Raw genomic sequence first — 8,464 nt, forward strand, 5'->3', positions numbered from 1 at the left:
ATCATGCTTGGGGGGACTTAAATTTTTCCATCTAGAGGCATTTACTGGATCACTTGGCACTTTTCTTACCCTTCCTAGTGTCCAAATCAGACTCAATGAAGGTAATTTTAACCTTAGGGCCTGGGGTTTTCTTGATTTTCTTGTGGCTAGGGCTAGGGCCAAGGTCCAAAGAGACCCAGGGGGTGTTAGAGGCCAGAGAGTTAACTAGGAGTGGTGGGTTTTGGGTGAGATGTTGGGTAAAAAACTTGTACATGAGCCTATAATGGATGAGGTAGAAGGTTTTACCCTCCTCATGTTTCCTCCTAGCCTTATAAATGCAATCTTCCAATGAATGCAATGAAATAGGAAGGAAATGTGATCCAAGTTTATGAAGTGATTAAGAATGGGGAAGTGGTAATAATAGAATACTTGGAAGTGATCCTCAAGGGTGATATACTGCATAATCACACAACATATGACATCCAAAGGTTTAGGAAGGGTTTCCCTTGTTCAACCCACCATACATTCACACTAGCTCCTCCTTGAATTTGAAATTTTTTTGCAAACTGGTTTCCTCATTAACCTTGGCCTGCCTCAGCCAGTTCTTTCCTTCCATGCTAAACTCTCTAATCCTCACAATGGTTTCCTTTGAAATGTCAAATCTCATCCCATTGACAGTCACATTCCTATCCTTCTAAGAATGGAAGAATTGCATAGAGACATTCTCATCATGCTTCATTATTCCTTCCATATATAGTAAGAGGCCACCCTCTTGCAAGTAAACCATCACAACTTTTCTATTATGGATGCAATCTTCAACACGAACCAATTCAATATAATCACTAGTGCCCATGTCATCACCTAGATCAACCACCAACTCTTTAGAATTTTCTATCATAGCCTTGTTGTAGGTTTGGTAGTTACTAAACATAAAATGGAAAACCTCAAAGATTAAAATGAAAAGGTAGTGCACAACCATCATAAGTCCACAAGGTTTCCCACCCTCAACAACATGTGTTAGTGGTCCTTTTCCATTTGTAAATGACCATCGCTAACTATAGTTGGTGCAGGAATTTAACAACTTGTCTTTTTGATCATTAAATGGCAGTTTTTTGCATGTCAACAAATCTACCCTCTATGTCCTTTTTTGGCTATACTTAAGACTCATAGGAATTGAATCATTAATGCAGATTATCATACAATCTTTCTAAATGATCTATTTTTAAAAATCCATGTCCTCACGCCCACACAGATAAATGAAAGCTTGGCACCATTGCAATGATTCATATGGCATTATTGCAAGTACGCTCCCTTTCTTTCATAACTTGAGTTGATGATGGCACTAATTTGATGTCATCTCATTCCACTAAATGCGTGGCACTATGACCAAATTTTTCTAGCTCATCCACCATGCCATTCCCTTCATGATATAGTTGATCCACGTGGATCTCATGGTATTCTTCCATCAACCTTCAGATTTCATCGATTATAACTTTAATCGACTAGTTTCTCTGAATCTCTCCCTTAGTAGCTTTAGTAATTAACATTGAGTCCCCCTCAATGGAAAGCTTGTTGAATCCACGAGCTCTCACAATTCTTAGTCCCCATAGAATTTCCAAGGCTTCTGCTTCATTGTTTGAGCCTCCTCCATGGTTTCTAGTATAGGTGACCACCATATTTCCCATACTTTTGCGAAGGATACCTCCCATGTTGGTGCTACCCATCATGGCAGGGCCATCAAAATTTATCTTGATCCAAGACTCAGGGGGAGGGTGCTACACTATCTTCTTTCTAGCCATGACTTTGGAATCTTTGAGTTGTGCCACTATTGAGCCAATATCCTAAGTTGATGCCCATTTCATATCAAATATGCCTAGTGGGTTTAGGTTGGGGGGGGGAGGGGGTGCTTCCAATGCTCGATCCCACTAATTCCTTTTAGTAGCTTGATAATTTGCTAGGCCACTCCTAAGCTAGTGTTGGCTTGTTCCCTAAAAATCCTATTGTTCTTCTCCTTCTAGATTTTCCATGAAACATATGGGGGAAGAATTGACAATAAGTATTTGAGATATGGGTGAGTAGACGGCTTGTCCTAGTGAACAAATTGCTTCAAATTACTATCCATACACCACTAGACTTCCCATAAGGCAAGGACTTCCTTCCAAACATTCATGGAAAAAGGACAGTGGACAAGTAGGTGTGGAATAACTTCATCATCTTGGAGACATAAAATACAATAGTTAGCAAGTTGACACCCTCTTCTTTGGAGGTTATTGAGAGTGAGGATGGATCCATGCAAAGTCATCCACCAAAAGAAGTTTATCTTTGGTAGAATCCAAGGGCGCCAGGCCTTTTTCCAATCAGCTTGGGCTACTTCCCCCCCGAGAGAATTGAGATAAGTAGACTTAACTGTGAACTCACCTTAGGGTGTGAGTTTCCATACTAAGGAGTCCCCACCGAGTTGAGGGGAATCCTGTAGTTTTGAAGAAGGTCCTATAGCTCCTAGGAAAGGCCCAACTCCATAGGCTCTAGGTTCTACAATTTGATCCATTGTCTATTAGGGGCAATAAAGTTTTGAGCCCGAGAGCCATACAATTTAGTGCACATCTTGTGCAGAGGTAAGAACTTGGTATGCATAAGGGGGTTGTCATGAATCCATTGATCTCCCCAAAAGTCAATAGAATTACCATTCCCCATGATCCAGTGACACCCCATTTTCAAGATCTTTCAAGTTTTAACCACATTGTTCTAGATTTTGGAACCCTGGGGGAGAGCATGTGTCCAAAGGAATTGATGGAAAGAAGAACCTCCAAGGTATTTTAGCCATAAAAATGTTACACCAACTACTTGAGAGTTCATCAATTTTCAGCCAATTTTGGTTAGGAGGGCCATATTCAATTATCCTATTCTTCTAATATTCAATCCTCCAAGAGCTTTCAGATGAAAAACTTTCTCCTAGCTAACCAAACTCATTCTAGACTTCTCTTTAGTACTGGACCATAAAAAATTATGCTGGATTTTCTCAAGAATGTCTTTGAATTTGCCCAAAATTTTGAAAATGGAGAGGAAATACATCGAGATTCCTTGCAAGGAGGTGGATAGAAGTTTGAGTTTCCCCACATTGCTCAAATTTTTTCCTTTCCAACTCACCAAATTTAATTGAAAGTGTTCAACCAAGCCATTCCAATATTGATTGGGGACTTCCTTTATAGTAAGCGAGAGACCAAGATAAGTATCCGGGAGAGATGCCTCCTAGCAACCAAGAATACCGGTCACCTTTTCCTTCAAATTGGAAATAGTGTTATAGAAATACACTTTACTTTTTTGGTAATTTATACATTGACCAAAGACCAATACATATTGGTTTAGGGTTTCTTTCTATTCTCTAGCTTCATGGATGGAGGAGATACCAAATAAGAATGTATCATCCACAAACTGCTAGATAGCTTGAGGGGAGTATTAGGAGGCAGGTTTAAAACCCTTAATTTTGCTAGAATTAGTCAAAGAAAATAACTTTCTTCTTAAAACTTCCACCACAATAATGAAAAGGTAAGGATATAGGGGTCACCTTAACAAAGACCTTGGGAGGAAGAGAAGAATTTGCTAGGGGCTCCATTAATAAGCACCGAGAATGTAACAATGGTAACAATTTTTTTTAATAATTCTATTAACATTCTCATTAAAGCCAAGTTTTGAAAGAATATCAAAGAGGAATTATCTTCTAACTTTGTCATAGGCTTTGGAAAAATCTAGTTTAAGAGCCATACCTGGGTTCTTACACCTTTCCATTGAGTGAATCACCTCATGGGTAGCTATAACCACATCAAGAATCTACCTCCCTAGCACAAAACCATATTGATAGGGGCCAATAAACTTGTCTAGAAGGGGCTTTATACAATTCACCATAACCTGAACAAGAATCTTATAAATAGTGTTACATAGGCTAATGGGTCTGACATCCTCTATCCTCCTAGGGTCCTTAGTATTAGGTATGAGAATAATGAAGGTTTGGTTGAGTTCCTTCAGTAGTTTACCCATTCTAATAAAGTCATGAGCAACATGGATCACACTGTACTTTACATTGTCCTAGAATTCCTAGAAGAAAGCATGAGCGAACCCATCAGGATTGAGGGCTTTATATTGAAAACAACCATTCCAACTTCCTCCTCTTTGACCTTTCTTGTCATGTCCTCATTCATCTTGTCATTGATCACCTATTAAAATGACAACAGGATATCACTTTGCAACTTACTATTAACCTGTGCAACTAGGGGGTTATACATTTCCTAGAAATAGGAATTGTCTCTATCCTCTATCTATTCCACTTTAGTAACTTCTTGGTTATTATCGTCCAGCAATGATTTATAGTGTTTCTCTTCTTTCTTTTCGAGGTTGATCTATGGAAGAATGTCATGTTTCTATCACCCTCCTCCAACCGTTGAACCCTAGATCTCTATTTCTAGAAGACTTCTTCCAAATTTAGGAGGGCTTTCCATTTGTCTCTACACTCCCTCTCCTCCTGCTACTGCTCAACTTGTGTATTAGTTAGTGCAAGTTGGTTTTGGAGAGCTTCCAACTTCTTTTCAATAGCCTTATTTGGTGCAGAAGCATGTTTGCGATAGGAAGTTTAGTGGCGACAGGAAGATAACATGAAATATTATTTATGCAGAATTATATTGTGATAGGAAATTTGGTGGCAACAGGAAGACAACCTGCAATATGACTAAAATGCAGGGCACAAAGCAAATATCAGAAAGTTTTGAGTTTAAAATCTGAAATTTGAAATGTTTGTGTGTGTGAGTTTAGAGTTTTATGTTTTAAAATAAATGTCATTTTTTTTTTTGTGGTGGAAATGTTTAGGTGGCATTCTTATAAGCCTACCCAACATTATTCACTTAGGACTTAGTATGGGTTTATTTTAGTTTATTTTGGGTGTGTTAAAGGTTTCTAATTTTTGAAAATATTTATGGGAAAAATCAAAAGAAAGAAAATGATGAATATTCCTAAAGTATCATGTGTAGGCATTCAAAATGTAACTGCCACAAGAAAGCTATGATGGTTTTTTGGGAGTTACATTAGAAGGTTTTTCAAAAAGAGAAAGAGTGCATATTGTAAGGGAGATTTTTGAAGAGATTTTTGGAGAGAGATTTTTTTTGGGAGAAAGTGAATAGAATGAAGTTCTTGAGTTTTCATGTAATTTTCTTAAGTTTCTAGTGTTGTACAAATGTGATTGTGTAGTATTCTACATATATTTTTCTGTTTGTATTTAGATTAACATCTTGGAAGAAATTTGAAAATCGAATCTTAATAGTTTAATATTTTCTTATTTTTCATTTCCTATCAGTCGGATCTCTCTATTTTTTTGAGAGTGGTCTTTGCATGGGGGTTTTCTAAAGATCCTCCAATGGTCTTTGTCGTCCATTGGAGGATCCTCTGTAATTTCATGCATTTATTTATTTCTGTATTGTTGTCTCATATCAGGTTACATGAAAACTCAGTTGTAATGCAAATTTGAATGGGAAACATCTTCATGTGTTGACCCTCATTTCATTAAATTTCTATGCATTTTCTGAAATCGACATTCACGCATGTGAAGCTTGAAGTTGTGTATTTGATTTTCTAAAGGTTCTAAAATCCCTCTGCATCATTTTTGGTATCAGAGCTCAGCAAAAGGTTTGGAAAAAAGTGGTTGTGTGTGTTTGTGTCATGTCCCCTTTTCAAATAATTAAAAAATAATAATCTTTGCTAAGGCAAGTAGGCCAGAGAAAGTGAAGTTTCGGAAAAAGGGGGTTAATCTTTGGAAACCGTTGGACTAATAAATGAAAATTATTATTAAAATATGTTTCATTAACCTCTCTTGGACGTGAGTTACAGTTATGCCCTCTTTTAAGGGGTTTGGAGGCATTTTGGGCTGATGGGAGAACTTGATTTTTGCTCATTCTTTGTTATTCTTCAGAGGCTGCCAAACCTGTGGAGAAGGAGACCCAAGAACGAGAGTTTGCAAGTTTCCAGGGAGACCCAAGAATGGGAGTTTGCAGGTTTCTAGGAAGGCTAAGGATGGGAGTTTGAAGCCATTCCATGTGCATGCTCATACAGAGTTTGCCTTTGTGCTGAACAATGTAGATTTGTGGGTTTTTGGGTGTGTTTTTTGCATGAGTTTGGTGTTTTCAGTTGAGCATTTCATATCAGTTTTGGTTGCTGCTGTATTTCAGACTTTAAGCTATTAAAATAGAGCTGAATATATGTATTGGGACGTGATTAAACTTCTAAGATAGTTTATTAGTGTTGTGTGGTGTTTTCGGGCATTTTTGTGTTAATTTCGGGACCCCGATGAGCATAGTTTTTGTCCTACATTTGAGAACTGTTGTGTAAAGGTTATACGGATCTGGAAATGTCATTTTGTAGGCTGTTATGCTGCTGAAATTTATGTAAAAATGTCCACTTTCAGATTTATTAATAATTGGTGAAGCTGTGAAGCTTTTGGCACAATTTCTGGCATACCCGATTTGGGGTTTCTTGAGAAATTTGGAGGATCTTTGTGATATTAGTTGTTTGATCTTAAAGATCTGATTAAAGGTTGGAAATATCATGTAAAATCAGAAAAGGGACATTTCAGTGGTATCAGAGCCATGATCTTGCCAGCCTGAGGGTTTGTAGAAGTTTGCAGGTCAGTTTTGACAACTACCCAGATCTTACATTTCAGTTTTGAGAACTACCCAAATCTTGCATGTCATAATTTATGATTGCATGTTGCTTCTAATCAGATGCATGTCAAAATTTATGGTTGCATGCTACTTCTAATCATTTTCATGTTAGTTCTTGGTGAATTTGGTGGTTGTAGAAGTTTGCATTTCAGTTTTGACAAGTACCCAGATCTTGCATGTCAGTTTTGACAACTACCCAGATCTTGCATGTCATAATTTGGTGGTTGCATGTTGCTTCTAATTAGTTGCATGTCCAAATCTATGGTTGCATGCTACTTATAATCATTTGCATGTTAGTTCTTGGTGTTTGAAGAAGTTATATCCTATTGGGGTTACACTCTACTTTATCCAGAATGGACAGGTATAGTACAGAGTCTCAGAGGGAACGATCTTGGACAATTGATAGCCAGAGTCAAAATAGTAGAAAGGATGGTTATTTAGACATTCAAGATAAACTTATGAAAATAAGCCATGACATGTCTAAATAGTTGGTTGAGCACCATCGTATAATGAATGACATGTTATTTGACCCAGCTAAGGTGGATAAGTTGACTGGATTTCTATTTGGCATATTTTCTCACAGGACAGATGACACAATTCCCAAGAACTTGCATGAGGAGTTTGAGAAACTAGCTGATAGCCAGGTAGAGGTATCAGATTCTACTCTGCCACAGGAGGTGGTGGGAAAGGATATTACATAGATTGATAGTAACGGTCAACTTGATACTCAAATTGAGACAATTGTTTACAGGTTGTCAAAGGGTGATGCCACAGGTATTCAGGATGGTATAGTTACAACAGGCAGTGACTACAGTGTAGTGGGTTCAGATGATGATTATGAGGATGTTACTGTGCAGGATGGTGAGATACCTGGTAGAGATGAGCAAACATTGAGCATTCATGACTTTGCTGAGAAAGAGTACCAGGCACAGTTAGATGCTTCATCACATGAGGTTGAGGCAGGTAGTACTTCACATGATTTATCCCGCCAGCTGAAGGTGAGTGAAGATAGTATTTTGACTTCATTATCTCATCATGATAGGTATGTGGAGTTAGTTGGTATTGGTCATATTACTCAAGTGAGGAGTTTGCTTGAGTTACCAGCTGATTCTAGTTTACAGATATGGACTCAAGATTGTTATATTGGCATTTGGGATTCAGTTGACAGGAGATCTTTAACACTTTTTGGTAGCAGTGTTTGTTTGGGTGCTATCATGGATTTGATTAGCAGATTGCACGGTGTTGTCTTTTCTTGTGCTAGCAGCTTGTCCAATGTTGGTATTAGTTTTTATACACCAATGTTGGGCTTTGTTCATATATCTAGTCGACCATACTTGCTAGAATGTGTTGATGATATTTCATATTTGGCAGTGTGTATAGATGAGTCCCAGGATCATATTGGCATTGATGACATCCAAGAGGATGCAGTGGAAAATTTTGAAGACTTAGTTTCCTTGGGTATAGAGGAGTTGGACAGCAATGCTAATGTTTTTGATACTCCGTATGTTGATATGAGTTTTAGATTTGATTCACAGGATATGGATGGTAATACTCTAGAGAGTAGAAACTTTGAGGATACTCCTTTAGACAGTGCATCAGAGGAGGTTTGTAGGAGACAGTCAAGCCAGTGCCATCATGTGTCTAATCAGTTGAGAGTTAGTGACCAAGACATTGCTATCACTTGCCAGCATTTCGATGCTGCTCGTCAGTTGTTAGCAGTTTATGGATGGGGTTCTCCTACTAGTGATGAGCAAGGAGGCAGTTATCTTTCCTTGACAGAGTTC

Source organism: Cupressus sempervirens, chromosome 5 (genome assembly GCF_028749045.1).
Source record: "Cupressus sempervirens isolate cs-2001-9-10 chromosome 5, ASM2874904v1, whole genome shotgun sequence".
Classification (NCBI taxonomy): domain Eukaryota; kingdom Viridiplantae; phylum Streptophyta; class Pinopsida; order Cupressales; family Cupressaceae; genus Cupressus; species Cupressus sempervirens.